Consider the following 18,507-nt stretch of genomic DNA (forward strand, 5'->3'; position numbering starts at 1 on the left):
TCCCAGGCCTGCACCTTGGCTGCTTTCTCCAGAGCCTGAACTCACACGGAACATGGAATGACATAACAGATCTGCTGACTTGAGCACTGCCCATTTAACACCCAGCAGGACACACAATGCAGCTGCAGCAAGCAGCTAATTATTCAACAGCTTCTTCGCTGCTGCACTGGAACCATCCTTCCCCTCCACAGTATCTTACACAAGGACCTCCATCACCTTGAACAAAGCCACTGCCTGTCACCAGGAAATTCCAAAGGTCTGCAGAGAGCACCAGGGAATGGGGACCAGAGTGGCTGAACACAAGCACCCCAAACTGCCCCATAGTCACAGGAAGCAATCCTGACTATGGTTGTTGTGCATGGAATATCAAACTTAAGTAATAGGAACCTGCTTTCCAGAATATTCCTCCACTGGGTATAATTTGGGACTTCCCATCACTTAGAAGATGCTCACAATCCACATAGCCTGACTGGATTTCCAGCTGTTGGAGCTTCCCTCCAGACCACAATGTATCCCGTTGCAAGGAGTTGCTCCTAGGGATTACACTACTTGGCCTGATTAAGTAGATTAGAGTGCCCATTATGACTTTTAGGTAAGAGTTCATGATTTTACCTCTCCTGTCTCATCTTGACAGCTGAAATGCACCAAAACCTGCAGACTTCTCTCTGCTGGTCTCCAGAGGGTCAGCAGGGCCTGACGGCAAGAGCCTGGCTCAGGCCCTTGTGTCCAAGTCCCTGAGAAGGGTGGGGCCATGCTGCATCCCACTGGCTGCCACACCTGGCCCCACACTGGCAGGGACATCCCTTTGTGCCCACCCAGCACAGCCCAGGGCCCACGGGGCTCTGTGCCTGTGAGCTCTGAGCACCTAGTGACAGCTGTCAAGAGACTGAGAACAAGTATCTACTAGAAGGGTATGGCTAGGGTTTTCTGTGTTATTTTACAGATTTTCCTCCTCAAGTTTGTCACTGCTGTGTCCCAGAGTGACCCCAGACCCCCCCACACCTTCCTTCAGAGTCAGGGCAGGTGGGATGGAACATGCTGCTCCCTGCTCCATGTGCCCAGATGTGCCGTGCAGATGGGTCTGCGGGGAGGGACGGGGTCTGGCTGCTGATCACTGTTTACAACTCTTATTAAACCCATTCTCCTTTCCTAATTATTATAATAGTTCCTGAAAACACCACCCGTGGACTTTAAATGTTTGATGTGTGCTCTAATGAAAGCTGCAGAATTATCCCATGCTCGCTGCCACATGGCCCACACAGCAATGGAGATGCTAAATAATTTTTAAAAATTTATAGTTTACAAGATGTATGTCCCATCTGTGACGATGCAGCAGCTCCCAAATGCCCTGAATTTCACCGCATTAACAACACCTCTTAAAACCAACTGGCTGCGCTCCACAGGAAGGCTCAGTAACAACCCAAGGGGTGCATCACAGTGTACCCAGGTTGGAGACTGACCTTGCTGGGACCAAATGCCACCAAGCACACAAACTCCATGGCCAAACCAAGTGCTTTACACCTCCAAGTACCCACACTGCTGTTAAAAGCATTAATCCCATTATACCAGAGAGAAAGAAGCTCCTTTCAGCATTTCCACCAAAGCTCAGCCTAATCACGGGCATGACAACAAAAACCTGGTGAGTTCAAATGCAGTTCCCTGGAACGATCGATCCCTGGGGTGAGATCAGGAGTCACTTTTTCCTCCTCTCCCAAGAGACGTTCTCTGTCACAAGGCAAAATCACAGAAACTGTGCCCAACTTAAAAACTGAGTTTGGGATGGGAGCCAGAGCAGATGGTTAGGAAAGCTAAACACCGCTGATTTATTTCTTACCCTTTATGCAGCAATATTAGAGACAATGGCCCTGATCAGAACAAATGAGAACAAACACAGGAATGCAGACTCAATAGAGAATTAACAACCAGCACTACCAGATTCCATTATGCTGTGATTAATTCTGAATTTGTGGCAGGATTATCAGCAGCAAACCTCTAGCTTTATCTAATAGAAGCAGTGCCAAAGCATCCAGCCTTTCAGGGAGGGCTCTTCAGTCTGCAAGGTACTCCAGCAGGAAAATGGTGTGGAAGATGTCAGACTCTATGCTGTAAATTCAGCTAGAAAATTAACTTCCTGTGCCTCACATCCACCCCAAACCCCAAGAAAACACCAGAAAAGTCTGGATAGACACCAGAAGAAGTTTCTGAGACAGGGAGGTCTGAGGGATGTCACCTGCAAACATGAGGGACAGAGCAACAAGGCTGTCACCCTCCCTTGTCTGGTCTCTCTTACATGAGCACTGCCTTCAGCTCCCCATTTCCCACTAGGCATACTGTGAGGCTGGGGGAACATCACCAGGTACTATCCAGCCTCACTGTTCCCTTGCCATGGCTTCCTGGGTGCTTCAAACTCTGTTGCACAACATACGAGGCTTTGGTCACATGATGCCTCAGTTTCCCCCTCTCCAGCACACCACAGCCTTCCCACACAGAGCTCCCCTCCCCTGGCTGGGACAGAAAGTGTGAGACACTTGTTATGGCCTTGTCACCATCAGCATTCCCATAAACAGGCTATATGAATACTTCACAACTGTTCCCCACTGCGCCATGTCACCCCTGGCTGGCCTGTCTGTGCAGAGGACACCTGGCCTGGGAGCTGCCGCTCCAGCCACAGGAAATGGCCTTGCTGACGAGGGTGTTCATGGCTGTTATTTGTGAGATGCAGCTGTGGTGGGATGCAATGAGTTCAGCCCTGCTTTGCTCCATTTCCCATAGCTAAGCACACAGTAGCACCTGAGTTTATACCTGGAGCTGCCATGCATGAATATCTCATTATAACTACAAAGACCTTTTATTTGTATCGAGCCCCGCACCAGCGCCGCACTGCGGTAATCACCAGAGCTGGGCTCTGGTAATGACCAGCTCCGTGAACCAAACACAGCAGGTTTGGCTCCTTCCATCCTTGGGCCTCCATGATGGAAAGCGGGGGTTGCTGCCAGGCTGGGATTTTGGCTGGCACATAGTGGATTATAGCTGCAGTCAACGGCGAGGAATTCCTGCCTGTCACCAGTGGTGAGACCACAGAGGTGATGTCACAGCTGGAGTTGTGCTCGGCACAAAGAATCCCATTACATTACCACAGTCTGCCTTTCAAAGAACTGGTTTCTTATGGCACTTATCATTCTCAGGAACAGGCATGAGAGAAAAGCCATTGTCACTGGTTTGATGGAATTTGTTTGGGATTCTTTTAGGACCTTGCTGAAAGTTGGGATTTGTTTCCTCCCACCTCCAGGTAGGGAAGCTGCTCTTTTCCACCTCTGTGGAAAAGGGCTTCTTTGCACAGAGCTTATCTGCCTGTAACTCGTACAAGATCCCATCTCCTAGCTCCTCCAAAACATTCCTAAAGCAGAGCCAAAAGAGAATGGAGCAGCTGGGAGGAGATGGGGGACATTTAAGGGTGCTTGCAAAGGCTAGGAACTGTTTGTCCTTCAGGAAAGCTGAAGGCTCAGTAAAAAAGGGACAAGAGTGAAGGCATATGGGAGAGAAATCCAAACACAAAGACAGGGCCAGGTGATGCAGTGAAATACCAGCACACTAAACACACAGATGCTTATGAGGTAACACAAACCTCCAACCCAGATGTCTTTTACAGAACCAAATCCTTAAAAACCTTCAGCATTGCTTCTTTACAGAACCAAATCCTTAAAAACCTTCAGCATTGCTTCTCCTTTCACAAACATTCATAATTTGGAAAACTCAGGGCTGGAAATTGCTCCAGCTGTTCATGCTCCAGGGGCTGTGGCTGCAGTGAGTCAGTGCCACATGCAGGGGCCTTGTGAAAATGCTCTGCAGAGCCCAGCAGTGGCTGCCAGCACAGCACTGAGAACACAGCAACTTTGCTTTTTGGGGCTGCTCAGACCCCCCCCCTCCTATGGGACCCAAACACCTTTCTCCTTTGCTGGGTTTTGGTTCCAGCTTAAGAGGCCATGGAGCAAGAGAAAATCTGAAACAACTTTATTGCTCAGCCAGGCCAAGCAGGGACCTTGCCTGAAACTCCTCCAGTTTGCTGGACTTCTAGTTAGGCTCCAAGCTTGTACTGAGCAGTAGGCACAAGCCTGGAGCCAGCTCTGGGATCACTCAGAGAGCCAGGCAGTGGCTGCACTCTGTATGGGGCTATGCAGCAGTTACTACACCCAGGGTCACCTCTAACTTGCACCCAGAAACTGGCCTCCACACCCACATTCTGGAGCTTTGTAATGCCTGAATGACTTACCATGGACCATGAGCACCTGCTTTAGCAATCTGTGGTCAGGAAAGCTTAGGAGACAGATCTGGCAGTGCTTTTGGCAAGGAAGTGGTGCTTCAGAAGTTCAGGGGTTTGACTCTTGAAAGGGAACAATTAGCACAGCTCTTCAAAGTATACATGGAATGACAGGAAGGAATGGGACATCTCCCTACAGCCTTTAGCAAAACTCCGATCTAACTTACGCCTATGTGAAAGCTACTGCTCTTAAAACTGGTGCTAACAAAACTGGTGGCAAGATGCTGAGAAATGGCAATGGGAAATGTGCTCTGAAGTGTTTTGAACTGGAAGTCAAGAACACCTTTGTAAAGGGAATCCCAGCTCACAGATCTAAAAAGAGCTCCCCTTTCCCAAGACACAACAGTGGCAGCAGGACTGGGGATCTGCTCTGTGAGAAGGGACAACATGGCAGTGGTACAGCCCACATCTCAAAAGCTTCTGTCATGGGTGTGGGGGGCTCCTATCAAGGGGTTCATGCTCTACTGCTCCCCACTCCCCTCTCCTTCTGTTCCAGGGACAGTGGAATGGATGGGATGTGCTGGGAGAGGGGATAGTGACACATGTCTGACTTTGGCAGTCACTCCATGTGTTGTCTGGCCCTGGTAAGACAGAAAAGCTCAGTCTCTCTCCTTTCCAAGGGGCTGTGGAAGGAGATCTGCCCTGGGAAAGCCAACAACATGGACATGGATTGAAGGAGAGCTCTGATTCCACAAGGAAAATCCCACCAAAATTGGAAAGAAACAGAAGTTACATTTGAGTCACCCACAGGGGAATCCCACATCTGGAAGGCTTCTGTGGGCACTCCAAGTTACCCACTGACTTCACACCAGACAGCAAACAGAAGCAGCAAAAGCATTGCCTTTCTCTCAAGGGTTACAAACTGTACTAGCTCAGGGTATTCATCAATGAGCAATAAAGCCCTTCCTCTTGCTAGTACATACAGAATGTGGCTCCTATCTTAAACCCGATCCCATTCACTGGGATTCCCCATGCTGGGAAGTGCTGACCAGTCACCTCTGTCTCCCCACAGGCACTGATGGCATTTTTGGCTTGTCACCCTCCTGACATAGACACAGGAGAGATTCTTTCTGCACAGAGCAGGAATGACACAGGCGAGTAAAACACGGAACACCCTGAGAACTCTTTTTACAGCCAATGCAGTATCTTTCTTGGGGTGGGGAACTTGCACATCTTTTCTCCAATTTCTCTTTTATAAATACTTAATTTAACTAATTTCCTTCCCTAAGCAGACTTGGATATCAAAATAAATGAAATAAATGCAGCTCTGCTGTGGGCTTTGGTAGAATCCCCAACAACTGTGGCAAATGCTAGGGAATTGGCATTCCTCTTAAAAATCCCCTTCTTAATTCCTGCTTACATGATTAGGTCCTGAAGCACAGATACATTCAATCACCACCTTGGAGTACCTCATAAATCTCTGCTCAGTATCAGAGCAATAACAACATGAAGAACCTAAAGTGCTTTAGGCAGAATATTCCCATTTGCTGCGCTTTGAGCACAGAGTGTGCTGGCCCACTCCAGGGTGCAGGAACAGCCCTAAAAAGCTGGGCTCTGATAAGCACCTGCCAACTATGCTGGACAGGGCATCCAGATACCTGCACCATCCCTTTTATGGGGCTATCACCTCTGGGCTCCTCATCCACCACAGCTCCCCCCCACTTCCCTATCTCCCCCAGCTGTGCCTGAGATGCCCTAAAACTACTTTGGAAACGGAGCTGGTTAAACTGCTGCAAGTGTCTGTATGGGTGAATGGAAATCCATTTCACTTCATGTCAAATACAGTTCAGATCTCCACAGGATCAGACCAAGTTACGTGAGTAATCATTACACATGGTTACAGTAAGTGCCCCTGAGAGTTTCTCCACTGGAGTGGTGGGATAGAATAACGTCAGTTTGCACCAGGGCTGCCTTGTCTGAATCACACCTTTCTGCCACTGATACTCGTATCTGATCTAGTGCAGAGTGCCCCTACGTGCAGCAGCTCACTCAGCCAGGGACTGTGAGGCAAAGCCACCAGTGCCGGTAAGAGAAGAGTGGCTTTAAAGGAAGGACAGAAGCAGAAAACCTCCCCATGCTGATAGGGGCACAGCGTGTTCGGCTGCCAGCCCTGCAGGTAACCAAGGGTGACTGGTTTGGGGGGGCTGTGGGGAGGGCAGCACTGGGATGGAAGGTTTGGACAGCAACTGACAGGGAAGGATGCTTGGTGGCCCACAAAGAATTGTTTGATCTGACCAAGGGCCTCTCCTGAAATGGTTGGCAGGTGTTAAGCGAAGCAGAAGAAATGTGGACGAAAATACACTGCATATTGGTTTGGCTCTGAATGCCATTTGCAGTTTGGGCACAGGAAAGGACCTTACATGTTTACTTCCTGGGAATGCAGATGTGGACCCTTGCTTTAAGAAAACACGGAATGCTGGCCTTAAATTCTCACTCACATCCAACTTCCAGACGAGAAACAAACATTTAACATGGATAAATTAAGTCAGCGCTGATTCATTAACACCAGCAGAAACCCAAGCCGTGCCACAAACAGTTCTCAACTGAAATTTAAAACCTTCTGTAAGCAATTTGTGTGGGGCCAGCAGGCTGAGGGAGGGCTCTCCCCCACTACTTCACTCATTTCAAGACAAGTAGCACCATCTCCTAGGGCAGCCATGCCTGACTGTGGCTGTTTCAAGATGCCTTTAGCCTTGTGCCTTGGCCCAGAATTTGTGTGTGCTTCCCAAGAGGAGCGTGCCTGTGCTGATCTGGCCATGGAATCAAGGGCACCAGCAGGCTACAGTGACAAGCATGGTGGCCACAGTGCACTGGTCTGGCTCCCCACATACGACAGCCGAGCTGGGCTGTGCCCATCACCCCTGCCTGCCCTCCCCATGGTCCAGTCACCTCCGGGGCATGAGGAGCAGCAGCCAGAGCCACGCAGAAAATCAGAGGTTCCCGAGGGGCACTTCACACCCCTCTGAGTGCAAACAATGCCACTCCAGGCGCAGGTGCCACACGCCATGACACCATCCTCATGCAGGCTCCCATGGCTCCAGAGAGCCCAGCCAGCCCAGACCCCTCCTGCAGCCTGCAAACCTGACAATCCTGCAGCGGCTGTGACCTTGCTGCTGTCCTCTGGCCACAGCCCCCTCAGGAGGAGGCACGCGGAGCGGGGATGCCAGCCAGGACTGGGCTGCGAGACACGGAGCTGGACACGCTCAGGGAGCACGCGCCGTGCATGCATGGCTGGTGACCTGTGGGACTCAGGCTGGCAACTCCTCCAGGGGCCAGCACTTGGCAGGTTCTGCTCCCAGCCCCTTCTGTGCAGCCACAGGCAGGTGCCAAAATGCTGCCCAGCCTGCATGCGCTTCAGAAGGTGAGGGGAAGGTGGAACTGGGCTGCACCAGAGCCTGTGGGCTACCAGGACTGACTCCCAACACCTCCATCTGCTGTCACCTCACCCCATGGAAGGAACTCGCTTATCACTAGCATCAAGTTCATAACCTCTTTCCTACCATTTCACACTGTTTGTTTTTTTTTTAACAGAAGGTGGTAGTGAAGAACCAGAAAGGTTTCAGCAGCCTCCTGAGCATGAGGCCAAGACAAAAGGCAAGAAGGCACCCTAGCCAGAACTGCACACTCTAATAAGTCATCAAAACCAGGGAACTTTGCCATTGGACACAGAGAGAGGGGGGTAAAACATGGCAAACGCCTGAAATCAAGGCACAAAAATGGCAAATTCTGAATTTGGAGCAAAGAATTAGTATATGCTAGACTGAATAAATGCAGCAAGACATAGACAAGGCAGAGGGCTGGGACACACAGAGAAGGTTTCCAAATGGGATTTACTAAACCTCCCAGGTGCCTCCATTCACCAGCACAAGTGTCTCCTCTGTGCCCCAAAGCACAGCCAGTTGCCTTGTATACCCTATACTGTCTTTTGCTTTTAGTTGTACTTTTCCTAGGCTTTGGCACCATCAATTGCTGCTCCATTTGACAGCCTTGCCCAACAATAGCCTGGACAAGAATGTGCTAATTGCGCAGCGTGTGTGGGTGTTTAAAAACACAAACTAAAACTCAAACAATGGTTCGCTGCTGAACCAGCGCTGCATCCAGCAGCCTTTCCCCCAGCCAGCACAAATCCACTTTGACACAAGGGCAATGCCCAGCCAGGCACACTCCAGCCACCCAAGTACCAGTAGACATGCTGTTCTCCAGAGCAGACTGGAAGGTCCTTACAGACCCATCTCCTCGCTAAGGGGGTGCCGCGGGAGCACTTGGGGGGAAATGTGGCACACTTGGCACCTGCTGCTAGTTTAAGCAACATCCTTCATGACAAAGAATAGTTGCCATTGCAAACGTCCATCACCCAAGCTCCATTCACCTCCCTGCACACCGGGCAAGGGCACGGGGAAATGAGCCGGGCTCCCTAAAACAAGGTGGCTGGCTCAGGGAGGGTTATTGCCAATGTTATTGCCATCCACGTATAAATATGTACATGGACCATCATTTTCTTGTAACAAATGGTGAAAGCCACTGCGGTGACAGTGAGGCAGCGCGGGAGCAAGGTGACTTTATCACCTACCCATGACTATGTTTCCCAAGCAGCCTCCTCACCAATCCGGAGCCCTCCATGATCATTAGTTCCTGCACATGGCAGCAATGAAATTGTCCCTTAAAGTAAATCATTCACGGATTTTTATAATCTGAAATAAAATTTTCTAATATTTTTTTTCCTAAGTTTTCCAGGTTTAAGGTTTTAATCTTTTATTATTTATTGTGCAGCAGTTGTGAAGGGCATGATGAGCAGCCCAGCGTAAATAGTCATCGGTGGAGGGTCGGTGCCTGACAATGCTGCATTGAATAAATTAATTTCTTTTCTTTTTCTTATTACTCCACATTCTCTCCAAGGGGGTTTGAATAAAGCCAGAAAAATGAAAGAGTAAAACAAAACAAACTAAATCTGCACTTTGGCTTTTGGGTGTTTTCCTGCCTGGTGGCTGAGGCTGCTGATAAATATTCCCTGGAAATGGTACTGAAGGAGGAAATGGCATATAGATATATTTTCCTTTCTTCCTTCACACTCAGAGCATCAAATTCAAAAGACAACAATTTTCTGCTGCTTGAGATGCAGAGTGTTTCTCTATTTCTGCACTCTCCAGGATTTATCGCTCTTTTAAACTACTGCAAACACAATTTAACCTTTGCTACCTTTACCTCTGGTCATTTCCTTTGGCCCACCAGAGCCTGAATTAATGCTAATCACAGCAAAACACTGGACATTCTCCTAACTGTAGGCTTAAAAAATAATCCTCTTTCCACAGAAACAGACATAAAATATCTCATTAGACCAATAGCACTACCAGGCATATTCCAGCCTAGAGTATAAAAAAATTTATGTTAGACATAATTTCTTTCTACCTAAATTCTCTGACTCCTGGAGCTCTGAGGTTGAACATCCTGGTGTGCCTGCAGGACCCACTTCTCTGTGGCACAATAATGGTGTTAATAAAGGGCTCTCCAAACTGCACACTATAGGTGACACAATAATGTCTTGTTGGCACTCTGAGGCTTCCACTTGTTTTCTCTTGGAAACAACTTCCCCTTTAATTTCCCTCTGCATTCAAACCATACGATAACACCAGGAGCCATCCCCCTGTACAAGAATCCTACAGTATTTCAATTAAAATCTCTCATCTTTAGGCCATTTTTTTCCTGGACACCCCTCCAGTTCCACTCACAGCCGAGGCGCAAAACCCAATTAGTTATTAATTGAGGCACGTTAAAATTCATTAACTCTGCTTGTGAAGCTGAAGCTATAATTAACTGTCTGCCCAGGCTTTTGTTCTTTCATCTCCAGGTAGAAGGTCCCACAGTTAATAGGATAAGGCAGCATCCCACCTTCTCTCTGTGGCAGACAGCCCAGCTCTGGTGCAGTGGGAACACCCCACTCAAACACTGTCCTTGCAGCTGCTGCCTATCCTGTGCCTCAGGTCAACCAGGGCACATTTGGAAAGAGTGGGAGCATTAAAAATCTTGTGGAAATATTTTGCAAAAGGCCATTTCCCACAGGCTCGCCACCCTGCTGCAGGACAGCCCCAGCTGTCTGAGAGCTGCTAAAAACACAGCTCAAAGCAAATCCTGTGGAGCTTTCGCACATGAAGCAGCACCAAGCCAGCCTCTACTGTAAAACAAGCATGGGAACTCACTCCCATTTCAGGTCCCTGTGGCAGCCGCACACTGCTGCACCTCCACTGGCTTATGAGGAACACGGCCAAATCTAACAAAAACCACAAAATCTAACCATCCAGCTCTTCCCAACTGGAGCTGCTTTGGGGGGTATTTCACAGAAAGATCAGTGGAAGCAACTTCCTGCTTCTGGTATGAACTGTCCTTGTCAGAATGGGAATAATTTGCACTTATCCTGGAACATGTTGGAATCTGTGCCTGTAAGCACCATCACTAAAGTGAATAGGAGGAAATGGTGTAAACCAGGAAAGAGGGATGTCTTATCCTGGATGTTTTTCTACCCCATGAAGGCAAGGCCATCAGGGGCCATGGCAGGTCAGAACAGAGGTGATGGAGCCAGGACTGTTTCCACTTCTTTTGCCCCACACACACATTCCCCGTTCCTGCAATGTGCCAGCCTACACATTGGAGCTGGCACCAAGGAAGCTGGCTGGTGCCAGGAAACAAGTCTGGTGCAGATTATTTCCCAGCTGGAGCAGCGAGGGAGCCACAGAGACTCTGGGAGTTGCAATATGGTTCCTCACCCCACTCTCACTGCCCCACAAGTGCACTGGTACAGTCCCTCAACCCAGCATCCACACAGCCTCTCCTCAGGCTCCAGCCAGGCTCTAAGGGCAGTATGAGGGATCTGGAAAAACTGCATGAGTTCCAGATGCCAACTGGGAGACATTTGGGGAAGGAGCCTCTTCTGTTCCCACAGCCAGAGGCAGCAGTAGCAAAGGAAAATGAAACTGGAGATCAGAGAACAGACAGAACAGTCCAATTTCTGCAGTGCCCTGTGTGGGCACTACAATTTGTCAGACAATTCCACCTCACAGAGCACACAGACACAAAGTGTCTATCCCCAGAGACAGCCTTCAGAGGGGCTCCCTGCATCCAAACACTGACGGCCCAACAGTCCCAGAGCTCTGTTCGGACCCACTCAATGCATCCATTTGGCAGAGCCCCTGAGGGTTCCCGACTCATCCTGCCAAGCGACTTGCAGCAGCACCAAACAATTCATGTCCCTGTGTGAGAACTCAGGGAAGCAAATGTGAAAGCCAGGAAAAAAATGGCAGTGACCTGCCCAATTTCTCACATGGCTCCATATCCATCACACCCATCCCATCCTCATAAGCTGCACAAGGAGCTCTAATGCCAGTATTGATGATGCTGTCAAGCCTTCACAAAAGGTGCCTGACAGCCTCGTGTAAGGCAGAGATACGGGGAGCTCAGGCCATCAATAGCTACCGAAGTCTCACACAGAAACCTCTACTCAGTGCAAGCACAGAAGCTGGCAACAGCTTCTTCCTCCCTTTCCCTAATCTTTTGAGGATAAATGCCCACAAGACTCAACGACCTTGCATTCTGTTACAAACATTTATTTTCACAAGTGAAATCAAAACCATTAAAGACCTGTTGCTGTCCAGGAGCACCTGGGGCTGGGACCTTGCCACTCTCCCTTGAGCAGCAGCTGAACAGGACGTAGAGGGTGGTGACAATCGACCTGCACATCCACCTTTCAAGCTGGGAATGCTGCTGTGCAGTTTCACCTGCTATCACTGGGCCTCCTTGTCTGGGTCTGTGAGCTACCAGGCCCCCACCCAGCAGCCTGGCTCTGCCCAAAATCCAGGTGGCTTCAATACTTCCTCAAAATATTAATGGCCATATTTTAAAACCAACATTTGTCTTGCCAGGAGCAATGAATAATGTGAACAGCACCTACCTCAAATCATGACTATTTTATTTAGATCAGAGGCAGAGAGCCACCGTCTGATCCCATGCCAAAACTGAAGGAAAATAAATGCCTTTGGAGCTCATGAGAGGGAACAGGTACAAAGACACAGGGAATGAATGGCTGTGTTTATCAACAAAACACAGAGTCAAAACAGCTCTGGGTCTCCAAACTGCAGCAGCCAAAGAGCCCTGTATCTCCTGTGCCCTCTGAGCCTGTGGCTCCAGAGTTTGGAATGCCTGTTTCTAGGAGAAACAAGTTTCCTGGTTTGCTTCTTTCCAAAAGCAGTGACCCAAAGCCTCCATCATCAGTAACAATAATTAAAAGGTGCCATAAGAGGGAGTCTATGGTTGGTTGCCACTACAAGGAACAGTCTCATTAGTTTAGTACAGATTTTTAACTTCTTTGTCAGGACATAGCTTGTGAGGACATGGCTGTTGAAGGCCATTAAGGACTCATGGGATACTCTATGCTTCAGGCTCCCTCAGGACTGTCAGGAAGAAGGGAGGCAAGGAAGAGATGGTGGCTGCTGTGTAGTTTTGCCCATGCAGCCAGAGAAGGTATCAGTCTGTCAGTCCTTCAGACAAGGAAAAACATCCTTTCTCTGACCTTTCTCACCAACATACACCCAGTAAAGCTTTTCTTAGCTGGACACAGCAAAGACCCAACAGCCCTAAGCTAACTGATAACTCAGGATGGGCACTGGGGAGAAGTTCCCATGTCAGACAGCACCCACAAAGCAGAACTAACCAGTTATCACAGACCCAGCACACAGGAAGTACCCAGCAGCCTCTCCAATGGAGCAAAGACAGGGAGATAGGAACACAGCTCTAACAGCCAGCTTGGGAATGCTCCCAGAGCCAATTCCTAACATCACACACAATTGGGAAGACAGATTTGTAATTTAAGTCTACTTTAAAGTAAACAGAAAAGCCCTGTCATTAATCACAGCTTTTATTATACATGTTATGCAACTATTGTATCTACCTGATTTCCCTGACTGCCCTTTCCTGGCAGTCCTAGAGCTCCCAAGGACGTCTCTGCAGAGGAGTACATGGAGTCAGGAGGAAAAAGCCCTTGGGAAGCACCATGGGAAGGAAACTTCCCAAAGATGGGGCTATGGGCTTCCCACCCTCCTTACAAGGACCATCAGCTGAGATGAGCAACCACTTCATGTTTCCCAGCTATAGAACAGTCAGAGCATGCAGCGGAGGCTTAGAATGACAAGCAAGGCCAAGGCCTACAATTGCAAGATGTGGGCTGCCAGGTAGAGGCTTTCTGGACTACCTCCAGCCTCCTGAAAAAAAGCAGCTTTAGAAATCAACATAATAGTATTTTTGCCTCAGAAAAATACTTGCATCCAAGCACACTTTTATATCACATTATTCTTACTTACCATAACATTTCTGGGATGCTTTGAGGTGTGTACCCCAAAGAAGGCGGCTGTGCTTTTTATTTCACATCTAGGAATTGTCTCTGCTCTCCTTTACCAGCAGAAGCTTTGTGCTATGTTAGATTTTCTCCAAATTGCAGTCAGAAGAAGAGGTTCAGGTCTCTGAACAGAAAACATCCAGAGTGGGGTAGCAGGGTTAAATCCATTTTGCACAGCAAAAGCAAATTACTCTAGGCTGATAAAGTGTGAGCCTTTACTTGCCAGGAATCCACTAAAGCCTGTAGAGATTTATTCCTGCACTGCATTTCAAGAACACAGCTGGGCTGCATCCCCCCCCAGCCCAACCTCATGGCATATGGGTCCAGATTAGGTTTCTCAGCTAAATGTACATAAAGGGTTTTTTACTTACTGCTAACACTGGATGTGCAAATAACAGTAAGGAATCTTTAATTAAGGCAACCTCTGGTGCATGGATTCCTATGTCACCAAAATAAGACCTGGAGGGCCACCAGTCTTGCAAACAAGTGCAGATCCCCAATGTTTTAACAGCCAAGCAACAGAGGAAAGAGTCTCATGTTCTACATTACTGCATGTGATGTTCTTTTTCAGCTTTTTATTGCACAGCTCTTTGCATACCCAAAGATTTTGCTCACTTTCAGAACTGTCCCAGCCACAATCTAACCACACCTCCTGTGCCCACACTTGCCACCAGGCACAGCACCAGGCACCCACAGGCTGCGCTGGCATGAGCCAAGGCAGAGCTCAGGGGTAGCAGCCCCTCCTTGCCCACCTGACCCAGCAGATACGTGGAGCCTGACATTGCCAGGGGATCCGGCAGCGACCAGCGCTGCCAATTGGACACCTGTAGTTCCAGGACCAGGGAAAAAAATTCATGTTTTACGACTAGGATCTAAAGCAAATTTTATTGGGAGCTTTTATGTTGGTAGCTTTGAGTAGTTTTTATAGAGAGGAGTTCTGAAAACTGCCATAAAATTTTGCCTTGGGGGTTATGATTACATTTGTATCTCTCCCAAACTTAGATAAATAAAGACGACAGTTTTTACTGTAGAAGCTTAAAAGGTTAGAGTGGTATTTGGTCTGTGATGAACCTTTTATAGAGATGATGTTGTAAGAATTTATTCTTAAATATCAATAAAAAAAATACAACTTAACACTTCTTGATAAAGCTATGGTGATTAGAAGAGCTGTCAAAGAGGTGGCAGCACTGCTGGTGGCTTCCTTCCTGCTCAAATCATGCTTTAGTACATTTTTGGTTGCTGGAAACTATTAACTAATTTGCATTCTGTCAGAGGAAAAACACACTTTCTAAGGGCAATGCTTTGCGGTGTCCCAGTATTTGAAATCAGATTCACCTCACAGCTGACTTTGGGGTTAAGCTGATACACCCTCCCTTCAGGAGGGACCTTGCTCAGTTCTGTCTCTTTACACTCTTTGCAAAAGGTAAATGAGGCATGACCCCTGATTTAGGCAGCCCAGCAGGTGCCACAGCCCTGTCCTGAACTCAGCACATTCAGCTCCCAACAGCCTGTGCTCAGGCTGTGCCCCTGCCCCACACGGGGGTACCTCCAGCATTACCTGCACAATTCCCCTGTGTGATTCAGCACCTCACTAACAACAACGGGCTTTTCCCAAGAGGCATTCCCTAAGGTCTCCTCTCCCAGACACCGCACCCACACAGACTGTTACAAGGACTGTCACAAGCCTACAGGGTGTGGGGTCCAAACCCCTCATGTCACAAAGAAGTCCCAGTTCCAGGAACATTGTGCACTGGTTGAAACAGGCACTGCAGCTGCTCTCAGGGGAGTGAGACACGCACAGCATTAACACGCTGCTTTTCAAACACACAACAGCTTGTGTTAAAGTGAGCACTTCAACAGTGGGAACAAGGACTGTTGAACTTGCTCTCCCCTCCATCAAGCATAGCCATAATTGGGATTTCAACATTCAACAAAAAGTAGTGATAATCTTATTTGTTTCAGACAGGATGACTAATTAGTGAGGAGAACTCCCTCAAAGCCTTCAGCAGAGCAGCTCTTGGCTGAGCGCAGCATGGGCACAGGCACCTCCCCACCCAGCCTGGCACCCCCTCAATGTGTTCCACAAGGCAGATTAAACCCTGCTCAAAGCCTCTATCAAATCAGGTGGTCTTGAACACACATCTGAATGAAATCTTTGCCCACAAATATGTTAACTGAAACAAACTGGACACCATCAGTAAAAAATCACACACATTGTGACAAGTGCTCACAGTGAACTGGCGCTCTGCAGAACTGGCAATAGACACAAAGTAAAATGGAAATCACAGCATCCAAAAGGAGACAACAAAGGCACGCGTGCAGAAAAAAACTGCTTTAATTCTTTTTAAATCCCCTCCCTCCTACCTTAATTTCTTCAGTCCAACACTGCTCAAACAGGATCGCTGTTCTGCTCCAGCCACGAGAAGAAAGGGGGATGTCCCTGAATGCACTTGGAGTCACAGTGTTTGCATGTGTTTGTGTGCTTCAGTGGTAATCTGTCTTTCAATATGTTTAATGTGTAAATAAGACTGAACATCTCCTACCTTAGCCTTCACCTCCTGCTGTGCCTCATGGTTGTCACCTGGCAGGTCCACCGTGGCTGTCAGGTCGCCAGAGAACCAGAGGAGACAGCTGGGCCACAAGGCACTGCAATGCCAGCAAAAGGATGGTGCAGAGTTAGCTAAGTCACAGGAAAATGCTCAAACATTTCACGAGGAAAGATCTTTCATTCAACAGGTGCCTGAGCCCCAAAGACACAAGCTAAACACGTGCTGAAGCACCTTGGTCAAACAATCAAGATCCCCCAATTCACTTTTATCCACAGAGGACAAGTACCCTGGAAATGCACAGCCCCCTGCAAAGCCAGTCACTTCCCAGCAACTAGAAGCTGACCAGCTCCACACAGAGTGAAGGGTGAAAACCAAATGTTTGCACCTCAAAGCTCGGGAACTAATGAAAAATGTTTGCACCCATGTTTTTATTGGGAACCCCACATGTCTTCAGTGTTTCTGGGGGAAGTAAAGAAGCTTAAAGCATTAAGTGATTTATTTGTTATGAATTACCTCTTTAGGTCTTGTCTTGATACAGCTATTAATACTTCATTGTGTCCATGTAAGGCTTAAAAATGCCACTGACAATGACACAGAGTTTCATCCCAAGCCAAAATATAAGAAACCCAGTAATTTAAGGGAGGTCTTGGTGCTGCTTTAAAGCAGACCTGGCTGGTAGGACTAGAGCCTGTCCCCAGCTGAGGACTGCTCACTTCTTCAGGCTGTATGGTTGCTCAAAGTTCTGCCTGGCCCTTGACACCCTCCCCCAGACTCCCATCTTCCTGCAGGCTGATCATCAGCTATTCCAGTAACTCCTGCAGGCACTCCAGGAGCGCATTTCACATCCCCTGCCTGGCTCTGAGGATGGCAGCAGGTGGATATTGCCCACGGGTGAACAGAGTTTCAGAGGCAGCGGAACGTCGCCAGCAGCTGGAGGCTGAAGGCAACAAGCCCGATCAAAGGAGCTGCTGTTACCTGAGGCCATCCCAGAGCTGTGCCTCCGGAGAGATGCTGTGTGTTTGCCATGCTCACAGCGTTCCTCGGGATACTGGGGACTGTCTGTGTGTGGGGCTTGGGGGGCTGCTCTAGCACCTGGGCCCCCAGTGCTCGGGGGTGGAAACTGGGAGTCAAGGCAGCACAGGAGGGAGGGACACAGCCCTCACCATCCCAGTGCACAGGGGAAGGGGAGGCACTACCATCATCCTGCTGGGGACGTGCCCAGAAAAAGAGAATTGAGAAATGCCAAACAGAATGAGCCAGCTGAAACAGGAAGCCTCCAGAACACCTTCACCCAGTTTTGTGTTCTTTTTCTTAAATAAAAATGTTCTGCTTGCCTGAGGCTCTACAGTATGTGCGTTGCATTGGTGGGCAGCACCCTAATCTCAGCCTTCAAATGGGATGAGCAGAGACTCCACATGAGACAAGGCTACAGTCCCAGCATCAGTCATGTGCAACCCCGTTCCAGAGCCCCAGTTCAGGGATGTGCAGGCTCAGGACATCAACAGAGGCATTTGGACACCACATGCCCTGTTTATCACAATTCTGGCAGAAGTGCTCATGCTCCACGTGGGCAGGAGACCGAGGAATGTCTTGGAGGAGGTGGGGGGGTTCAGAGAGTCCCCAAGCCCCTTTGCTCCTTACCACTATCCCTGTGTCATTGCAGTTACTTTTCTGCTCATGGTCACACACACAGAGCATAAGCAGGGGTTACCAGAGGGCCTCCTTGCCCCACAGGCCATGCACATAGGATGAGGATAGCTTCAGGGAGAAATTTTTGCCAGCATCTATCTTTTTGCTGTTGTTACAGGTTGGCATCTCCACAGAGCACTGAGAGGGAGCCAAGTTTATTACTAACCAAGTTTATAATTTACAACCTGCACGACTGAAGGCTGAAAACACAGCAATTTTGCAGGGTAATTCTGGGAAGTAACCATCCTGCAGCACCAATTATTAAAACCACTTGCACACAATAAAGCCATAAAGATTAAAAATATAGCACACTTGTCATTAACTATGGATGAAGTAATGTAATATGTATTATAGAGCAGCGCAGGGCCAGCCGCGCACTATGGCACAGCCCTGCTGAGGAGCCCAAACCCCAGTCCCAGACCAGCACGCGTTTTGTCAGAGCCCAGGAACAAGTTTGTCATGCAAAATAAACACAGATGTTCCAGCAGTGACTGCAGCTCCCAGGCAGGGCCAGGCAAAGCAAGGGCTTTGGGAAGCAGGGCTCTGGGTGCTGTGCTGCTGCTCCGCACACA

The 18,507-nt window shown here is 48.6% G+C and overlaps 1 long non-coding RNA gene across 2 annotated transcripts in view; it reads right to left on the reverse strand.

The window, feature by feature from the left end:
• Positions 1–18,507, reverse strand: part of LOC134418477 (uncharacterized) — a 209,488-nt gene that overhangs the window by 37,279 nt on the left and 153,702 nt on the right. For both annotated transcript variants that reach the window (XR_010027787.1, XR_010027788.1), the window contains exon 5: positions 16,241–16,343. This is a non-coding gene — a long non-coding RNA (uncharacterized LOC134418477). The remainder of the gene's footprint in view (positions 1–16,240; positions 16,344–18,507) is intronic.

This window comes from Melospiza melodia, chromosome 5 (genome assembly GCF_035770615.1).
Source record: "Melospiza melodia melodia isolate bMelMel2 chromosome 5, bMelMel2.pri, whole genome shotgun sequence".
In the NCBI taxonomy this organism is placed as follows: Eukaryota; Metazoa; Chordata; class Aves; order Passeriformes; family Passerellidae; genus Melospiza; species Melospiza melodia.